This window comes from Phyllostomus hastatus, unplaced genomic scaffold (genome assembly GCF_019186645.2).
Source record: "Phyllostomus hastatus isolate PE091 unplaced genomic scaffold, TTU_PhHast_1.1 phas_contig_147, whole genome shotgun sequence".
Taxonomy (NCBI): Eukaryota; Metazoa; Chordata; class Mammalia; order Chiroptera; family Phyllostomidae; genus Phyllostomus; species Phyllostomus hastatus.
In genome coordinates, this window is record NW_025333603.1 from 9,406,008 (window position 1) to 9,427,510 (window position 21,503).

The window sequence follows — 21,503 nt, forward strand, 5'->3', positions numbered from 1 at the left end:
AGGCAGTCACACAGGACAGGCACCTTCGGCACAAAGTAGGTCAACATTCATCTACCCTTTCCTCTTAGCTAAGGAGCTGGGAGGAGGAAGCCACAAAGTCCCTTTGAAGAGGGTGGGCGGGGCTTAGAGAGGGGCGGGGCATTTGAGCCAGGCCTTGAAGAACAGTATAACAGAAGTGGAACAGGTCAGTAAAATGGAGGTTTCTGCCACAGCACAGTACACGAAAAAATGACAAAAGGAGGGGCAGATCTGCACAGGAAAAGCTAAGAGCTGGAAGGGCAATTCTAGGCTCTGTAAGGAGGAGATAAAAGGGTTTTGTAAACATTTTGTTGGATAAATCCTCGTTGTGTTTTTCCCAACAAAAAAGGGAAAGGGTGTGAGGGCTGCTCGCCCGAGTTAGCCTTGTGTAGAGGGGCTTTGGAGAGCTTGGCGAGCGTCCCCCTCAGCCGGGGTCACCGAGGACAGGGCTGCCTCTGCCTGGGGTACAGAGGCATGAGAGCCTGGGGTGGACTCTGGGCTTCCACTGTGGGGCAGACGGATGGCAGCAGCTGGTTTGGGGTTGGGCTGCACCCTGGGTTGGGTGAAGAATGTGTGGATGTTTTGGGGTTCGTGTATTAGATGTGGGCCACGTGCATGGAAAAGACGGCGTGGGGATCTTCTCAGATCCTGTCCAATGGGCTGTTGAGATGGGGCTCAGGGGGCAGAACTGGCAGTGAACTTGGGGGTTCACGGAGGCTGTGGAAGGATAGATCAGGGGTGCGGTGCAAGGCGGGGTGGGCCAGGGAGACTCCCCTGGCTGAGGGAACCCCGAGTGCCGCACCAGAGCACCCTCAGGGGAGGGTCAGCCCAAGGTGTGCGACACCAGCATGCCAGAGCCGTCTTAGGGGCAGCCTGGGCAAGTCAGAACATTCCTGCCTGACTTCTCGCCCTTCCTCGGCCCCACAGCTCCCAGGCATCTGCTCGAGAAGGTGAGAGACACTAAACAGGCCGAACGCATCCCCTTCGTCCAAGGCTGGCAGGCCTTGCAGCCAGCCCACCTGAGGGCCGGCACACAGGGAGAGGGAGACTTACCTTTAAATAATGATAGAGATGTTGAATGAAATGGCACTGGGAGATATAGTTTTGGGACAATATCTGAGTTGAGACTGTGTACTGTGACTTAAAGTGACAGCAGAGATCGTTATGGCTTAATCGTCACCAGCACACGCGCAGAACCGCCTGCTTCCGTCCAGGCCTGGAGGAAGAGCATGTACACTCCGGGAGCAGGCCGCTGGGGTCAGGGGCTTGAGGAAGTTGCCTGTGGGCTCTTGTCACCAGCATCCTCTCCTCCACGTGCAGGTCACAGGAAATGAAGACCAGGAGCTGTACTTCTGGCTCCGAAGCCTGTCCCCCCCCTGAGGCTTCAGGCTGACCCTGCGCTGAAGATTCTGGAAACGGGAGTTGTGCTTGAAATCTGGGGGCCAGCTAATTCCACCGGCCTCATGGCCTTTTCCTCCAAGGTCCCCACCCAGCATGCCAGACTCTGAGGACAGCTCCCTTCTCCCATCCCCCATCCTCAGGATGCGTTTGCCTGCTCTTCTCCAGCCTCCCCCTGCTCTGCTCGCACCCCCCCCCCCACCCCCCAGCACAGGGCCCCTGGTGACCAAGTGCCTCTCTGCCATCACTGTCAGAACCCCCACAGCTGTGATAGCGACCAGGCTGCCCCAGCGGCACCTTCCTCTTTGGCATCCTGCTCACTCGGGAGCTCTTCCTTCTCCCACGACCTGGGCTGTGGGTCAGAGCCCTCCTTGCCACGCGTCCTGCTGCACTGTAACCGTGCGGTTCCAGAAGGGCCGCATTCCCCCTTCCACCCAGGACTTTGTCTGGGCTGTGTCCTCCACCTGCTCCTTCCTCAGCAGCCTTCTCTGACCCCCTACCCTGGGGAACACCCACCACCCCAACCTGCCCCCCATTTATCTCTCTAAAGGTACCTGTTGATTTGGGGTGTGTCTCCCTTAGACCTGAGCCTCTCAAGAGCAGGGATCTGAGTGTCTCATTCATTTTTATGTCTCCAGAGACTAGAGCAAAATCAGTGCTTGAACAACAGCGAATGTTTTTAATAGACTGTGTGGGAGTGAGAGGGGTGAGCGGTGGGCAGGGCGGGCACTACTCTGGGGAGGGGGAACTGGAGGAACATGGCAGAGGTGTGTGAGCAGGCAGAATGTGTTCAGGAAACGGCCATGTGGTGGGGGTGGGGCTTAGAGTTTGGACGGAGTGGGTGGAGGGTGTGAGCAGAGGGTGTGAGACTGGCATTGAGGAGAATCCCTCCTGGGCCAGCATGGGGTGGGGGGGGGGGCGGGGCGTGGATGCACTGAAGAAGCTGATGCAGTAGTTTAGGTGGAGACGGGCATCTAGCTGAAAAGATGGACAGAGAGGGTCCTGGCCATTCTTACTGAACTAGCAGCAAGTAGGTGCTTGTAGCTGCCTCTCCCCTGGGGTCCCTGCGCTGACCCTGGTTCCAGCGGCTGGTCTAGGATTCTCCGTGTTGCTTTTCCTAACCCCTTCAGGGTCCCCCGCCAGCTCCCAGTGCCTGCAAGTACTCCTCCCCCTCACAGAGCTGTAGTGAGAAGCAGCCATGGGTTTGTTCCAATCCCAGAGGGACTGAAATTATAACCAGGGTGGGAAGCCTTTGGCTAAGGGAAGGAAGCACTGAGACCTTGAACATGAGGGATGAGATGCTGGTGACACAGAGTGGGCCCCAGCCCCGGAGCCCACCAATCCTCACAGCGGATCAGAGTTTTCCATGTGGAAGGACATCCCCCACCCCCAACCTCATGCTGTGCCTGGGCAATTATCCACCTCCTCTGGCCTTCTGGAAGAATCCTGGGCGGGTTCTGCTGTACCTCTGTGTACTTGCAAGTTCTTCCTGAAAAACCTCTCTACCAGCCTCCCACAGAGAACTTCCTCTTCCAGAACAATGAAGGGTGAGGACTAACATTTACCAGTATGTGCCAGACTTCAAGTGTTGAATAGATCACATCCCAAATACAATTGCAATTCTTATATTGACTATGAGTTGGCCTCATTATCCCAATTTTGCAGGTGCAGAAGCTGAGACTCACAAGTGATATCCTGTAACTATGGCTTCTTTGGATTTCCAGTTCAAGCCTGACTCACTCCAAAAGCTGTGCTACACCGCCTGTCCCTTTCTCATAAGTCCTATGTCCACTAGAGACAGCATGGAAGGAGTGTCCTCCTGGTGGTATGGTAGAAATCAGCTCTGTTTTCCCCCTTCCAGTGGGGCACTGAGCTGGCTGGACTGGGGACAGGAACCCCACCGGGGACAGGAACCCCACTATCTGAGTTCAGGTAGCAGAGACCTTGTAAGCCCTCTCTCTTGCCACCCCAGCCCTTGGCTGTCACTCCTTCCCTGGCCACTGCTCTAGCTCTTAGCCTGCATGGCCTAGTGATTCTATTTTTTGCCACCTGCCTATGCTCCTTTCAACTCAGAATACATGCAGTTCAGTGTAATTGATCGCAGTCAGTCACTCCCTGAGCTCACTCTGTGCCATGCCCTTTGTCAGGGCTGCCCCACTGCACAACCCCAGGGGGCGCTCTTTTCCTGGCATTGTGGAGGGTGGTGGCTATGCTTTTGTACTGGGGAGAGAGGTAGGAAGACCTGGTCCTGGAGGGGGAGCTCTGCTGGAAAGAAAACCACATTATCCCTGGGGTCCAGGAAAGGCACTTGTTGGGAACCGCCCAGACTGGTATCAGAGGCTGAAACCCCCACCTAGCTAAAGCTAAGGGAACGCCCTTGGAACCGTGAGCCAGCAAGGAGACAAAAGCTTATCTTCCTGGCAGGAATGCTGTTTCTGCTGCTTTATTCATAACTGAACCCCCAAAAAGCTTGGTCGGTTAGCCAAAGACGGGTAAGATTCCCCACGGGGGGAACGACCTAAGCCAGGCACGATCACTTTGGGAGGCCCCCCAAAAGAAGGACTTGGGGGGCTGCAGCAAAAGGGGGTGATGGACCCTCGCTCCTTGGCTTTGACATAGCCTGAGTTCTCAGCGTCTGGAAGAAAATCTCCTTATCTCTCGGTTGCCTTAGTTCCCTTGCTCCACCTAAGCCTGAAACAATGACAGGGTGGTGCAGCTCGGTACTGAGAAGTGCGGATTCCCCAGGGTGATCAGGCCTAAGAAAGAACATGTAAATTACTGTGAAACCTTCTTTGTTTAGAATGCTCTCAGTTGAATGAGAAGGGTCTTAGGAGGAAGTTAGTTTGTTCCTCAGTCTTACAGCTCTTTGACCCCCCAACTCAATAGACCGGCAGAGTTCTTTGTTTTCTATAGTTCCTTACTTCCCCTAATGAGTACTGTACTTTACCTGAATTATTATGCAGCATGAGCCCAATAAAAGCAGGTATGGACTGTAAATCGGCACGCTCCCCCACTAGGGGGGTGGCCATTCCGTCCCTACTTCCCCACAGAAACTAGTCTGTCTCTGTGCATGTGTGTTTTTTCTCGCGTATTGTCGAGCCATCCACAGCGTTCCGTGGTCACTGCTGGCCGGTGACCCACGCGCAACAGGCACTCACTTCTTCATGGTGTCACACAGCCCCCACTCCTCTCCCAGCCACCAAAGGACCAAGGCTCAGGAGTCCCCCAGGTTCAGATCACACAACAGAGAAGGAGGAGGCTCCATATGGACAGGCTGCCTGCTTAATTCCAAGAGGAAAGGATTATTACGTAGGACAATAAGTCTGAGAAAGATGGTGACAGACACCTAAGGATGGAGAAAAGAAAGGAAAGAAAAGCAAGAGAGTTGCACGCTGCATTACTGAAAACTTATCCTTGCAAACCCAGATGACTCCTACCTGCACGGCCCAGCCTGGACAAAACCTCCTGGGCCCAGTCTTAGCCTCAGGCTCCCGGCCAGGCGCTCCCCAGCCTGGTGTGGCTCAGACCTGGCCTCTGATAGCTGGAGTCCAGGCTGAGCAGGAGCCCTGGCTCCTCCCCCAGGTAAGGAGGTGGGAGGCCCTGAACCCCCACCTAGCCTGCTGGGCCTTGGGTTCTGAGGGACAGTGCTTGTCCTTTGGCCTGTCCTTGTGCTGGTGGGGAGAAGAGAACCTGTTCTGGGTGCAGCATTCTTCAGGACCCCTGGAAGGGTCAGACAAAGACCACAGCTCAGAGTTAGCTGCTGTGACAGCCCTGTCACCACACACCTGGGCGAACAGGTTTCTCGAGACAGGACGAGGGGTGGGGCTGACACTAGAAACTTAGCCATTGTCTATGGTTTAGAAGAAAGGCTTGGTGTTGGGCCACAGCTCCTGCACAGGCATGACTGGCACATGTGTGCACATACATGTTCATACATGTGACTTGTGCTTAGGTAGGACACAAATTTTGAGTCTGATGATCCCAGGCTCACGTAGGCTCCTCTGCTCACCGGCATCTGACAGTCCTGCAGCTGCTGTCTTCTCTGCAGACATCCCTTTTAGGGAGGACCAGAGCTGAGTCCTGGAGGAAGAGCTGAACCCATGGTGGCAGCACCAGAGCATATCTGTCTGGCTGAGGAAAGCTCAGACTTAGGAACAGGGGAAGAACGATGGGTTTGGAGTAAGACAGACACCATTTGAATGACAACACTTCAGCTTATTAGCTGTCTCCTTTGAGCTCACTGTCTCCAGACACTGGGCCTGAAAGTTGTGAATGTTAAAGGAGAGAATGTAAAAGCTCTTGCTCACTGCTGGGTCCATGGAAAGTGCTCTCTTGGTTGGAACTGTCAAATGCAGGGAAAATGCACGCAGCTATTTAAAGTGAGGTAGGAATTCAGAGAAGAGAGTGATTCAGATACAAACTGTCTTGTAAGACCTTGCCTTGTAGAGCAGGGAATTCAGACTCATGTAGGTGTCCCAGGACTCAGAAAGGTTGCACTTTTCAGTATTTTCGGTTCAAGAGATGGCCACCAGGGGGAGGACTAGGACAAATTTCAGCATCTTTCTTCCCTCCACACCTCTGGGCAGAGACCGCGAGGTGACTGTCCTGTCTTCACTTCCTCCTTGCCCCTTTCATGCTGTATTCTAGCTAAACTTCCACATACAGTATCTGTAGATAAGTGAGGGACTCACTAGACTTTACATTTTGAAGCAAAGTGTCAAGTGTTCTCAGATATTCCTGGCATGCAGAAACTCGTGTGTCAGAAAAATCTCTGATGCCATTTCTCTTCTCTCAAATTTGAATTTTTTTAAAGTTCTCTGTGTCACTTTCTTAATATCTCTCTGAAAATATGCAAATACCTATGGTTGTGTCTTGCTGAAACTTTTGCAAACTTTCTCTGGAACACTGCGACTGTCTCTCAAATATGCTGGAAGTCCTTGAAATGCTGTGACTTTCTGTAAATCTCTGAAGTTCTGAATCTCCACAAAGATGGCTTTTTCTGAATTTATCTACTTTTTGAAACCACGCATGCTTTCTGAATCTCAGAGACTCACTCCATCTATCTGCCACAGCTTGTTCTCCTTTCACTGATGGGCGCCGGGCCAAGACAGGTGCTATCTGCAACAAAAGTTCCCTCCCCTCTCACCAGCCTCAGGATTTCAACCACTGCCTTACACTGGATGCACCCCCCCCCCCTTTCAGAAGAAAGTGGAGATCGGATCCCTTCTCACAAGGGAAGTTTCAGCTGAACTGGAGCAAGAGAAGAGAGCCAGCCCCTTTGGAGCCAGGCAAACCCAGGTTTGAGTTTTCTTTTCCTCATCTTCCCTTTTGTGTGACATTGAGCCAATCACTTCTCCCCTCCTCGTCTCTCTTTCCCAGTCTAGTGAAGATAGTATGGGATTGGAGGTCAGAGGCCGGAGAGATTTGTGTGTGTGTTTCACGAGCCTGTGGCATAGAGAGAAAGTAAGTCAGAGAGCCCATTGAATTTAAGAAATTGCCATTAAAATTGCCCACAATATTGCCTCCTCTGCAGATTCTGTGGGCTGTGAACCTGCAAGAATTAGTCCTACTCCCTCCCCCAGCTTTCCTGAGGTATAATTAACCAATAAAATTGTAATATATTTAAATTGTACAACATAATGATTTCATATACCTATACATTGTGAAATGATTCCCACAATCACATAATTAGCACATCTATCAGCTCATATAATTACCTTTTCTTTTTCAGGAGAATGTTTAATATGTACTTTCTTAGCAAATTGCAAGTACACAACACAGTATTATTAACTGTAGCCACCATGCTGTACACTAGACACTCAGAACTCATTCACCTTATACTGAAAGTTTGGACCCTTAGACAAACCTCTTCCCCATTTCTCTGCCCTCTGAAAATGACCTTGCTACTCAATGTGTCTTTTGTTGTTGTTGTTGTTGTTACACTTGGAATAATGCCCTTCAGTTTCTTTCATGTTGTTGCAAGTGGAAGCAGGATTTTGATCTTTTTTAAGGCTAAATTTTATATATATGTATATATATATAGAACATATATGTGATTATACATGTATACATATTATACATTTTTTTTTACTATTTATGTTTAGATAGAAGGGAAAGGAGAGTGAAAGAGGGTGACAGAAATGTCAATGAGTGTTTGCCTCTCCCACACCCCCTACTGGGGACCTGGCCCGCAACCCAGGCATGTGCCCTGACTGGGAATTGAACCAGCACCCTTTGGTTTGCAAGCCAGCACTCAATCCACTGAGCCACACTAGCCAGGGTTATATATGTGTTCTTTATCCATTAATACATCCACAAACAGGTTGTTCACATGTCTTGACTCTTGTGACTAATGCTGCAGTGAACCTAGGAGTGTAGATTTCTTTGCAACACTGAGTTTTCTTTTCTTCTGTTATGCACCCAAAGTGTAATTGCTAGATCATATGATGATTTTAGTTTTAGGTTTTTGAGAATCTCTATACTGTTTTCCATCAGGGCTGTATCAAGTTACGTTACTGGCAACAATGTACAAGTGGTTTTTTCTCCACATTCTTGCCAACCCTTGTTTTCTTTTGTCTTTTGATACTAGCCATCCTAACAAATGTGAGGTGACATCTGACTGTGGTTTTGGTTCATATTCTCCTGATGATTAGTGATGTTGAGCATCTTTTTATGTACCTGTTGGTCATTTGTAGACATATAAATGTCTTCTTTGGCAAAACACCTACTCGGGTGTTTTGCCCATTTTTTAAATTAGGTTATTTGGTTTTTGCTTTTGAGTTGTGAGAATTCCTTGTGTATTTTGGATATTAACCCCATCTTCAATATACAGTTTGCAAATATTTCCCCCCATTCCATAGGGTTCCTTTTCATTGTGTTGGTTCTTTGCTGTGCAGAAACTTTTTGGTTTGATACAGTTTCACTTGTTTATTTTTGCTGTTGTTGCCTGTAATTTTGGTGTCAGCTTAAAAAAAAATAATTGCCATGAAAAATTCCGAGGAGCTTTTCTCCTATGTGTTATGGTTTGAAGTCTTACCTTTAAGTCTAATCAATTTTGAGTTGATTTTTAGGTGTGGTGTAAGAAAGGGGTCCATTTCACTCTTTTGCGTGTGAATAGCCAGTTTTTCCAACACCATTTGTTGAAGAGACTACCTTTTCCTCCATTTTGTATTCTTAGCACCATTTTTAATAATTAATTTACCATATATGTGTGAGTTTATTTCCAGTCTGTCTATTTGGTCCCACTGATGTGTCTGTTTTTTATGCCAATATTATACCGCTTGGATTACTGTAGTTTTGTAATATAGTTTGAAACCAGTAAGTGAGATGCCTCCAAATTTGTTCTTCTTTCTCAAGATTGCTCTAATTATTTGGGATCTTTTGTGGTTTCACATGACTTTTAGTTTTTTTCTATTTCTGTGAAAAATGACATTGAAATTTTGATAGCAATTGCATTGAATATATAGCTCACTTTGGGTAGTATGGCCATTTGAATAATATTAATTTTTCAAACCCATGAACAAGGTATAGCTTTCCATTTGTTTCTGTCTTTTTCAAGTTCTTTAATCAATGTTTATAGTTTTCAGTGTACAGAAGTTTTACCTCCTTGGTGAAATTTATTCCTAAGTATTTGTTTTTTGGTTGCTGTTGTAAATGAGATTGTTTTCTTAATTTTTTGAATTATTTGTTTTTAGTGTATAGAAGTACAGCTGATTTATGTATGTTGATTTTGTATCCTGAGTGTTTACTGAAGTTTAAAGTGTTTATTTTGTAGACACATTCCATCTATACCTTATTTGTTGAGATTTTTTTAATTGTGAAAAGATAGTAAATTTTGCCAAGTGCTTTTCTGCATCATTAGAATAATTAAAAGATTTTTATCCTTTATTTCATGGAAGTGGTATACCGCATTTATTGATTTACGTGTTGGATCATAATTGCACTCCAGGGACAAACATCACTTTATCACAGTGTGGAATCCTTTAATGTGCTGTTGGATTTGGTTTGCTAGCATTTTGTTGAGGATTTTTGCATCTGTGTTCATCAAGGATAGTGGCCTGTCATTTTTATTTTTATTTAAAAAATTTTTGTGGTGTTTTTGTTTGGCTTCAGGATCAGAGTATGCAGGTATCACAGAACCAGGTTGGAAGTATTCCTTCAATCTTTGGAAGAGTTTGAAAAGTATTGGTATTAATTTTAAAATATTTAGTAGAATTCACTAGTGAAGCTATCTGGTACTGGGCTTTTCATTACTGGAAGTTTCAATTACTGATTCAACCTCGAATCAATTTATTATTGATCTTTTTATACTTTTTAATTTCTTCTTGATTCAGGCTTGGTATGTGTTTGTTTCATGAATTTTTTAAGTTTTTTCCAGGTCATCCAATTTGTTGTTATAAAATTGTTCATAGTAGTCTCTTATGATCCTTTATATTTCTGTGGTATCAGTCGTAACATCTTTTCTTTCATTTCTGATTTTATTTGAGTTCTCTCTGTAGTTCTTGGTGAGTCTAGCTAGAGTTGTGTTCATTTTGTTTATCTTTTCAGAAAACCAACTCTTAGTTTAATTAATCTTTTCTTTGGCCTTTCCAATCTCTATTTTATTTATTTATGCTCTGGTAATTAGTTATTTAAACCCCATAACTTTGATCTTAATTTGTTCTTTTTCTAGTTACTTAAGGTATAAAATTAGATTGTATATCTCTTTGTTTTTCTTGACGTAGGCATTTATTGCCATGAATTACTTACTTTGAATGTGCAGTATCAAGAGTTGGACAGAAGGTGGAGCAATCCAACAGGTTCCCGCACCCTCCGCTGCCAGCGACCTTTAATGAAGAGCCAACTGCTGTACATCTCCAGACACGATACCGATACCGTGTGACCTCTCTGCCTGCAGTGTGTGGCACTGGGAGGGGGGCATGGGAGGGCGGGTTCTGGAAATCCGAGCCGTTGTTGGGCAGCGAGTCTCTGAGTTTAGCATCACAGCAGTATGGTCCAACAGAACTTCCCCCTGTGACTGAAATGACCTACACCTGTGCCGTCCCAAAGTACAGCCATTAACTGCATGTGGATATTCAGCACGTGAAGTGTGGCTAGTGTGGTGAGGAGCAAAAATTATTATTTTGTTTAATTAATTTAAACATAAATAGCTACAATGAGTAACAGCCTCTAGACAGGACAGCGCAGAGTTCTACAAACTTCAGTTTATCTAGTGATAACTGAGCACTCTCTGTTTCCACCCCTTTTTGACGTTGGGGTTTTAAAGATAAATCAGGTTGTCCCTCAAAAAGCTCACAGTAGAAGAGGGGTGTAGAGTGTGGAAAGAAACAAAGATAAATTAGGAAACACTAAAGTGAAACTGATCTAATTACAAGGAGATAAATTATACTGATGGCTGCTTTTATGAGTGCCGAACCTAAAGCAAAACACTTTACAATGTGACTTAATCCTCACAGCATCCCTATGAAATTTTGCAGGTGAGAAAACCAAGGCTCAGAGTGCCCAAATGGTTGGTTTGTGGTGGATAATTTAGACTCTAATCTAGGTGGTATGGGCCAAAAAGAAAAAGAAAAAAGTGGTTCTGTGCAAGGTAACTTCACAGGGTGAGCTGATCATAAACTCCTAAAGGGACAGGTCTTGGTGGGTGGTCATGCCCGGGCCTATCTAATGTCTTCAGTGAAGGGTTTTAAGCCAGTCCTCTCCATTGTTCTTGTGCATCCAGGTTAACGCTCCTTTGACATGCAGAAGTAGTACTCCTCCAAAAGAATATTGACCCTCAAGAGAGCAGATACTCGTATTAACTATCCTATAATTCAAGCCACACCTTGCTTTCTCCAATCTTTATGTCCCCGCCTTCACTTCTTTTTTCCTTTATGGTTTATTGTGTATGCTATTTCCCCTCCTTAATCTCAAATGTGTAAATGAAGCTGCAAAACTGTTCTTCTCTGGAGCATTTGAGATCTTGCTCCCCAGCATATGTCCTCAGTTTGGCTTAAATAACTAAAGTTAGAGAATATAAAAATTCTCTGCAGTTTTGGAGGTTTCTTGCCGCGGCCAGCGAGGCAGTGGGTTCGAGACGCGCAGTGACGGACTGAAAAGAGAGAGCGACCAGTTGCTCTGGTGGCAAAAGGCAAGTTTATTGAAAACTCCTGTCATTATATAGTGAGATGTTCTAAAAATAGAATGCTTGCTACGTAATGAGAGTCTTTGTTCAAGAAAGTTTACACACCCCTTCAGGTCACGTACAGAACATCCTGGTTTAGATTAACTCCAAGGACACGACGCATCGCCTCAAGGCTCCGGCACCTCCCTGTCCTTCTCTTGGGCACAATCCGATAACAAACAAGGCCGGGGTGATGTCAGGTCACCTCCCCCGAGGCCAAGGAACAGGCCCAAGCATCATTCTCACAATGCAGGACCCTAACTCTTGACCCCTTCCTGGGGGGCTTGGTTCCCCCACATCTCCCCCTTTCTTGTTTAGGACAAGGCAATAGGTGCCTCATGACTTTTATAATCCAATCTTTGTCTTTTTTAAATCGAGGTATAGAGTTTGGATGTGCCCAAGTAGATATCGCAAAATGCACGGAAGGCAAAGCAGTAAAATAAGGACAACGACTCCGGTTCCTAGCCAATTGTACAAGAGTTGGTGAATGGAGGGAAAATAACCGGCTAAAGTGTTAAAGAATTTTTCGGCATCTCGAGCAATGTCGACGTCCAATGGGGGGGCATTGACTAGATCCTGTATCTCTTTGTGTAAGGCGGCGAGGTCCAAAGAAGTGTTACAATTATGCCAGATTCCCGTCAGGTGATTCCGCACCTTATCCCAAGGGAATCGAGAAGAATTGTAAGGAAACGGGGTAACACAAATATGTGAGTATTGGAAGTGACATTTTAGAGAGGAGCGGACCTCGAGAGAGTTCAGTTCCTCTCCGACAACCCTTACGGTATCGTACAGAGCATTCAACTTCTGCTCTATTTTTTCGATCCCATTCCTCTTGGGTCTGAAATGCAACAGACACATTGCGAGCTAGCTCGTTAACGAAGTCCGCGGTCTGAACCTCTTCTGTTAGTGCTATGGCGGCGGTGGCGGCCGTAGCTATAAGGGCAATTAAGGCAGATATTCCTGTAAGGAGCATTCCTACGAACCGTTTTGTGCGGGCCAACATTAAGTCATTAACCTTTTTGGATGATAGCAAAACCAGGGTCCCCATACCAAGGGGTGGAAAGGTTAACAGGTACAAAGGCAAAAGAAGGTTGTTTCAATACAGCAAATGAACTAACATTCATAGATAGATTACGGCAGTTAGTTAGATAGCACTGATCACAGGTTAGGTTATATACAGTATTATGAGAGACCTGCAAGTCTCCAGCAATGAACGCGAAAGGGTCGGGTACACAAGCTATCACAGAAACATTCTTCTGATTTCCAGACCAAGAGATGGCGTCCTGAGCTCCTATGTGCATCCACTGGACTGCTCTCTTTGCTACGGTAATATACTGAAGAGAGGCCACAGCTTTCCACAACATAGTCTGATAGGTTCTATTGTTTTTGGTCCAAATTCCGTAGAGAAGATTTTTGAGGCTGCAACGAGCCGTTGCGAAAGTCACTCCAGTCACAAACCCCTTGGTCGCAAACTGTTTGATTGAGATGGCAAATCCTCCAGGCCGGTCCCCATTGGCTGGGCGACGGGGTCCGACTTCTGCAAGTTGGAATGTCGGCAGGGGGAGTTCCTCTGGATAAGAGTACAGTTTTCCAGAGAGGTGGAGAAGCAAAGCGGCTGCGTCGTAGATATGCCTGAATAATTGACCATCGCACTCACTGGTATCACGTGTCCGACGGAAGGGGTGCCCAGTACCTGGGTGTTGTTGACATAAACTGGAATGAACTCGTTGTCTTCCCAAGTGACTGGGTGCATGACGAACACAGCGTTCAGGCAGCCAACGAGGAGTCTCAGCGTCTGTAGGGAAAAACACACACATACCCTCTTCCCCCATATTAATACTGGGTCTGGGCCATGGCGTGACCCGTCAATGGGATCTCTCCAATAAACTTGTGGGTATTGACTCATACGTGGGCTCCAATGACGGTCAGCTGCAGAGCGCCCCTCGGTATCTAGAGTGAGGAAATTTAAAACGAAAAGGGAATGGGCTAACAGTAACTTCGGGGACCGAGGATCATACCATCTCCCCCCTTTTAATTTAGTAAGCTGGTGTTTCAAAGTAAGATGGGCACATTCAACAAGCCCTTGGCCCTGTGGATTATAAGGGATACTGGTTTTGTGAATAATTCGAAAAGAGAGACAAAAATCGTGGAAAGTACGGCTGGTATAGGCGGGAGCATTATCAGTTTTCAGTACGCGAGGGGTTCCTAAAACGGCAAAACAGGAAAGGAGGTGAAGAATAACGTTACGGGTATTTTCGCCGGGAAGAGCTGTAGCGCATAAAAAATGAGAACAGGTGTCAATCGTAACATGCAAATATTGAAGTTTTCCGAAGGAGGGAAGGTGGGTTACATCCATCTGCCAGAGATCGTTAGGGCGAAGGCCCCTAGGGTTGACGCCAAAATGAGGAACAGGGGATAAGGGAGCACAGGAAGAGCATGACTTGACAATCTGTCGTGCGGCATCCCTGGTCAAGCGGAATTGATATCGTAACGAGCGGGCTGACTGATGGTGAAGGGCATGAGAATCCGTAGCTTGCTGTACCTGTGACAGATAGACTTGTGTATGAAGATCAGCAAAATGATTACCTTGCGCAAGAGGACCAGGGAGTCGGGAGTGACCTCGAATATGTCCGACAAAACAAGGGGAAGAACGAGATTGAAGGAGGGATTGAATTATAAGGAATAATTGGAAAATAGTAGGGTTGTGAGTATGGATCAGAGGGACTGTTTCAAGGACAGATAAGGCACGAACGATATATTGACTGTCAGTGTAAAGATTGATTGCCTGCTGAAAAAGCTCCAACGCGCGGGACACTGCATAAAGCTCAACTTCCTGTGCAGATGAAAAGGAGGTGGACCATACAAAAGTTTTATCAGGAGTAACTAAAGATGCTCTGCCATTAGAAGAGCCGTCAGTGAAGAGAGAAATGGCTCCTGCGATGGGGTCACTGACGACAACCTTAGGAAAAGTGAAAGAGGCAACGTGCGCGAACTGTAGAATCTTGTCATGCGGGAGGTGATGAGCTATTTCACCTGCAAACCCTTCAAAGGCAAGAGCAAAGGAGTCATTAAAATTCATCAACCAAGAATATTGCTCTGCAGTATAGGGGATAATAATTGTGGGAGGATCCCTGCCTAGGACTTGTATAGATAATTTACGGCCTTGCTGAACGCGCTCCGCCACCAGGGTAGGGTAGGAAAGAAGGGCTTTCCGCGGGGTGGCAGAGCCATGGAGCCATTGCAAAACACCCTGTTGGTAGAGAACGCCTGTTGGTGTCAGCAAGGTGGGAATGATAATTAACTGCCAGGGCCGAGCGCGGCGACGGTCTCGGCTTCCTCGGCCCCGGGATGCGGCGAGCGCTGCTGCCGGGGGGCTGTAACACTCGGGAGGGCGGGCCCCCGCCCTACCCCCCCGGGAGGGGGGAACGAGACGGGGCCCCCCCGAGCCACCTTCCCCGCCAGCCTTCCCAGCCGTCCCGGAGCCGGTTGCGGCGCACCGCCGCGGCGGAAATGCGTCCGGCAGCGGCCGGTCGCCGGCCGGGGGGCGGTCCCCCGGCGACCCCACCCCCGGCCCCCGCCCGCCCGGCCCCACGCACCCGCCGGGTGGCGGGGGAGGGGAAGGGCGGGGGGAGGGACCGGGAGGAACGGGGAAGCGGGAAAGACCCGCCGGGCCGCCGGCACGGCCGGACCCGCCGCCGGGTTGAATCCTCCGGGCGGACTGCGCGGACCCCACTCGTTTACCTCTTAACGGTTTCACGCCCTCTTGAACTCGCTCATCCCTTAATTCTTTAAGCACAGACAATAATTCTTTCAGGGTTGGATCCGCCTCGCCGGCCGGCTTCTTATCCTCAGCCGAGGCGAGGAACACCTCCTGAGGGGGGTGATACGATGCTGTCTGGTCAGCAAGGTCCCCCCAATCAACTTCTGCTGGATCGGGAACCCAGGGTTTCTCCGATAAGTTCACTTCTGGCTGATCATACTTCGGCGGTTCCCATTTTAGGGGGGGTGCGGTCGGCGGAGGTGGTGGGGAATATAGATTCTCCGCCGAGCGAGCAGCACAGAGACTGCCCCGCATGCTGCGCTCCCACTTGGCAAGCTCAGAATCCCCCCTTAAGCAGTCTCGAACAAGAGACCAAAGAGAGAACGCATCTACAGGTGTCTTCTCAGGACCATTAGTTTGATAATGCTCTTTGATGCGCTCCCCCACTTTCTTCCACGTATCTATATTTATAGTCCCTTCTTCTGGAAACCACGGGCAGATCTGCTGAATGAAATCTACAAAGTGATGGATTTGCCCTTTCGACGTGGAAATTCCCCGTCCCCTCAATAGGGAACATAATACCTGCTCAAAGAGTTCCCTCTCGGTAGAAAGTGAAACCCCCCATTTTTATTAGCTCTCTTCGTCTACTCCCTGCTACTTTCGTTTTTCTTTTTTCTTTCGTATACTTACTGGGCCCCTGTAGCAGCGGTCCTGTCAGGCTCTGCTGTCGTCAATCTCAGGACTCTGGTGGTCCCCCGAAGACCTCTGGTTCCGGTCCCTTGTTCGGGCGCCACTTGCCGCGGCCAGCGAGGCAGTGGGTTCGAGACGCGCAGTGACGGACTGAAAAGAGAGAGCGACCAGTTGCTCTGGTGGCAAAAGGCAAGTTTATTGAAAACTCCTGTCATTATATAGTGAGATGTTCTAAAAATAGAATGCTTGCTACGCAATGAGAGTCTTTGTTCAAGAAAGTTTACACACCCCCTTCAGGTCACGTACAGAACATCCTGGTTTAGATTAACTCCAAGGACACGACGCATCGCCTCAAGGCTCCGGCACCTCCCTGTCCTTCTCTTGGGCACAATCCGATAACAAACAAGGCCGGGGTGATGTCAGGTCACCTCCCCCGAGGCCAAGGAACAGGCCCAAGCATCATTCTCACAATGCAGGACCCTAACTCTTGACCCCTTCCTGGGGGCTTGGTTCCCCACAGTTTCTTACATTGACAGTGGGTCTCTTAGTCTAAAACAATTATTTCACACTGAGGAGGCACTCACAGGAGGATATATCACATCAAGTGGGATGTTATTCAAAGGTCGTCTAAAGAAGGTTGGATTTGAGCTGGTAGAAAGAAGACGGGTTTTACTGGAAAAGGAGAGAAGACAGAGTCCGAGCAGACGGCTAGCGTGAGCCATCCTCAGTAAGACATTCTAGTGGCATGTTCGACCATTAACCTTGTAATTAACCACAACCTGGGTCTAAGAAAAGAGGATTGGCCCCTGACCAGAGGAAGTCTAGACTCGTGGGAGAATAGAGAAGGTCTGGTTCAAGGAAGAACATCACCTCATAGCACTGGTCTAGGACAGAGACTGTAGTGCCCCCACACGGCAGGGGGTGGCTGTGCAGCCCAGGGAGAAGGGGCAAGAGGGGCAGGAGGAAGGGCTGCTCCCTTCCAAGTGGATCAATGGAGAGCAAACATATACCACGCACACTCAAACATAAAAGGAGACTCACGGCTTCTTGAGGATACACCATGAGTACTGGAGGGGAGACTTGAGGAATGATGGTCAAGACATGTGAGACTCACTGCCCTGTTTATATCTTCAAGATGAGTTGCCCAACAGGTATCACAGAATTTATTAATGAAATGATCAAGTAGTTCTTTGGCACCAGTTATGTGACGGAATGACAATTTTTAAAATTGGGGTTTCAAAAAGACATTTTCCAAAGTCTCCAGGAAACACGATGGAGAAATGTGTTTGGTGGGCTTTAAGAGCTGATGCCACCATGACAACCTAGAGGTAGGTCTCTAGAGATGTGACCATTTAGCTCGGTTCTTGGCCATGTTATTAGCAAATGTAGTGCATGATCTAAATAAAGACATTGGCTGAAGGGCTATCATATTTGGCAAAGAGAACTAATGTGTTATTCAGAGAATCAAAAGAAAAAAGTTATTACCTGAGAATTGTTTTGACTCTATTGAGATTATACAGGGTGGGGAAAAGTAGGTTCACAGTTTTGAGTATGTGAAACAGAGTTTATTCCTGTATTATTATTTATTAATTATTGTATTACTTTCTACATGAACAACTGTAAATCTACTTTTGTCCCACCCTGTCTTTAATTACAAAGACTACAAAGTTTAGCATCTACTTTCTGGAAAACCAAATTGAAAAGGGAAGAAATGTCTGCTTGGGTAACATCATCTCTTAGCCACTTGCTTCGGTGAACAAATGGAGAAGGAGCCACTGGTCTCATTGTCTCACATTCTTTTCATCAGATCACCTTTAGAATCAGGTAGAATAATTTTTATACTCTTTACTTCAGTAGGGAACCTCAAAAACTAGTGAAGAGTAAAGCCCTGGATATGAATGAACTCAGTGATACCCTCGCTTTACTGATGGAAAAAGAGAATGTTTCTTTAAAAAACTGGTTTAGAATTTTTAAGTTAAAAAACATTGAAAGAGCCCTGGATGATGTGGCTCAGTAGTTTAAGTCCTGGCTATGAACCAAAAGGTCACTTGTTTGATTCCCGGTCAGGGCACATGTATGGGTTGCAGGCTAGGTCTCCCATTGGGAGCGTGCAAGAGGCAACCAATCAATGTATCTCACACACACTGATGTTTCACTTCTTCTCTCTCTCCCTTCACCTCTCACTAAAAGTAAATAAAATCTTAAAAAAAAACATTGAAAGAAATGGGAAGGGGGAAGAAGGTGGTTTTTGTGTATTACTTTTCCCCCTAAATGCATATCCTGCTATATCCATATATCTGGTTATTTGGCTAGGAATAATTCCTAGAACTATAAAATTACTGGGCTAGTAATTCAAGAAAGGACTATGAAAGCCAGGATTTATTGATCAGGCTTCAGCTCCAAGCAGTATGAAGGGAGGAAAATAGGGTATCTCCCCAAAGCAGCACTGGGCATGTAACGGTGAAAAGCTGTAATGGTACAATTTTTTCTCCACTTCCCATCTCCAATCTATCCCCTCCCTTAAAGCTGGAGAGAACTTTTCAATTGTCACTCTGAGTACCTCACCCCCAAATCCTATACTCTGCATAATACCTTTTCAGAGGTTTTCCAGTAGTATTAATAAAGTTGACTAGTCCCCATGTGGTCTATCTGACAGGGTCATTTGGCCTCAGGGCTCCTCTTCTCTGCTCCCTGCACTCCCCTCACTGTGGTCTTCCATCCCTGACAGTGCTCAGGGTTCCCTTCCACTGCACAGACTGTGCACACACTGCTGCCTTGTCCCATGTCCTCCTGTACCCCACCTCTTGCCTTGTGGTCTCATATATTTACGTTCCTCCCATGAGCTTCAGAGAGCAAGGATTGGCCTGATCTTAGTATCATCATTGTTGATGTAAGAAATGTCCAAACCTGCAGAGTTCTTAAAAACCAACATCAGAAAGATCAACAGTGCAAAGGAGACTTAGAGGAAGAACATATGCAGACATTTGGAGAAAAAAACATATACTTTAAAAAATATTCTATTTCACTCACTAATAAAATGGTAAAATATAATCACTAAGAGATTCATTTTTCATCTGTAGTTTTTAGAAAAGATAAAAAGCTCTGATACCTGTAATACCTATAGTATCTGAAATAATACTACCACCTGACAACTCACATATACCGGTGGTGAAAATGTATGTTGGTCACTATTTCAGAAAAACACTTGCAGTATTATAATAAAATAGCACATAACATTGACAAGCAGTTCTACTCAGGAATATTTCCTACCTATGTGCTCATGGGCTTTGTCAAAACACACGTATAAGATGTTTGTGGCAGTATTACTTTGATCAACCAGAGACAGGATACCAAAACATGTGCCCCAGTAAGATTTCTGACATTCAACAGATAAGATTTAATAGAAACTTTTATTTTTTTATGCTATTTGTTGTCTTAACTTTTATTTTATTTGTCTTTAAATAAGCTATATTTATTTCTGCTTTGTACGGATCCCTTTACAAAGGCAAATTTTATTATGTGTCAAGCACCCACCAGCCTATTTTGTCCTTCCTTATCAGATATATTACTGCAGTGTGGATCCATATCTTGGACCATTTTTTTACTGTGTAAGTAATACATAAACCATGTTTCTTCAATGTGAATATTGGTTTTCAAGGGCAAGTATTAGTTCTTCATTTGCTTCTTCTCCCAGGAATTTAACAAAGTTGAGGTACATGATAAAGAAGACTTGCTGATTAGAAATAATTTTTCAACCATAAGCTAGGTCTTGCACTACACATCCATATTATATCACGAGGTATGAAACTTGAGGAACAATGGTCAAAGGAACTTGACCCTTTTGTTTGGTTCTCACTCTTTCTGCACACTTGGTATTTTTGTGGCTCATACAGAGAGGAGAGACAGTCATGCTTGACCTTGGTGCTATTGTCTGAAGGAGGAGCAGGATAACAAAGTGTCTGGGGAGAGGGAGTTCTGTAGATTCTATTACACCTGTGGTAACAAGTGAGAAGGATTCAGAAACAGCAATAACAGGGGCAAGAAGTTCTAGAAATCACACATTTCCACATCTTTTTTTCTGCAGTAATGAACTCTCAACTAGTGGAGCCAAAAAATGTTAGAGTCCCAGTTAAATTTGAATATCAGATAAAGAGTTATTCATATAAAACCATCCAAACCTGTAGGGAATTTTAAGAAGAGATTATTTGTGCTAAACTGAAGAAATGCTAGGGAGCAAGATCTCAAACGCTCTAGAGAGTAACAGCTCTACAGCTTCTTTTGTGTCTCTGAAATTAAGGAGGGGACATAAGGAAGATTACATGAAGGTGGGAGAAAGCAAGGCAGAGATTGGGTTACAGGGTAGTTAACAAGTTGCTTTCCTGGGAGATGGCAAGGAAGAACCTCAGGACATTTTGGGGACCTTGAGGACTTGACAAATTTACCTAAATATGTAGGCATTGCAGGTAAAGACTTATGGCAACCCTGAGAAGCTTATCAAAGCTCAGTCTAAAAATTCCCTGTAACATTGCAGCAAAACAGATTTAAGAAAGCCTATACAATCAATTGCTAGTCCCATTGTATTTATGCAAATAATCATGCTGAATTGAAACTGGACTTAATACAGTAAATAAATTGGTCTTGATTAGGCTCTTTGATAAGAATGAGGATAATTTTAGGAGAAAAATTATATTTCAATAGAATCTATAGTACACAATTATGGAAATTAGACTCTAGTTCAGTTAATTGTCTAGTTCAGTTAATTTTATTTTTTTACCTATGAACTTGAATGGATCCTGAATTTTTCTAGTTTTCTTAAATGTTTTGGCTACAACCTTCTAATTACCATGGAAATGGAAGAAAAATTGACAGTGAGGAATTGTGACAATAGGGAATTGTAATAGTGGGGTGGGTTACACCCTACTTTGTGGGTTTTTTTTGTTTTTGTTTTTGTTTTTGGCTATTCAGGATCTTAGGAACTAACTTCAAAAGATACAGACTCCAACTTTCAGGCATCCAGCTCTAGGAGATTTGCTGACCTTCAACCATGGAGCCAGGATGATGTAAAGTCAGGATGGCTAAACCAGGATGACACACATTGGACCACCACTTGCCTTATTGAAAGGGATTGTGTTTGTGTGATGCACTCTGAACCATCACTTGCCTTATTAGAATGGACTATGCTTATCTGCACGTAGAGAATTTTTCATCCCATTCCCTTGATCTTTTTGTCTCTTTCCCCTCTCCCTCCTTATAGAAATCTCTATCTGTTCTGAGACATGGAGATGGACTTTGAGACAAGAGTCCTCCATCTTCTTGGTTTCTGGCACCTGAATATAAACTTTACATCAGAAACTGCTTCTTGAGTATTGGCTTTTGAAGTGGAAGGCAGTTGGACCTGTGTTTGGTTACAGGGTTAAAGTTTTTGTGATGCACTGAGGGAGGAAGGAAATTCTCCAGGCTTCCTTGAGGAGCCAT

General features: G+C 46.0%; 1 long non-coding RNA gene across 1 annotated transcript in view; it reads left to right on the top strand.

Annotated features, from left to right (window-relative positions):
• LOC123830749 overlaps window positions 1-13,294 on the top strand; it is a 17,640-nt gene extending 4,346 nt beyond the window's left edge. The window contains exon 3 of the long non-coding RNA XR_006787807.1: window positions 13,144-13,294. This is a non-coding gene — a long non-coding RNA (uncharacterized LOC123830749). The remainder of the gene's footprint in view (window positions 1-13,143) is intronic.
• Window positions 13,295-21,503: the final 8,209 nt, after the last annotated feature.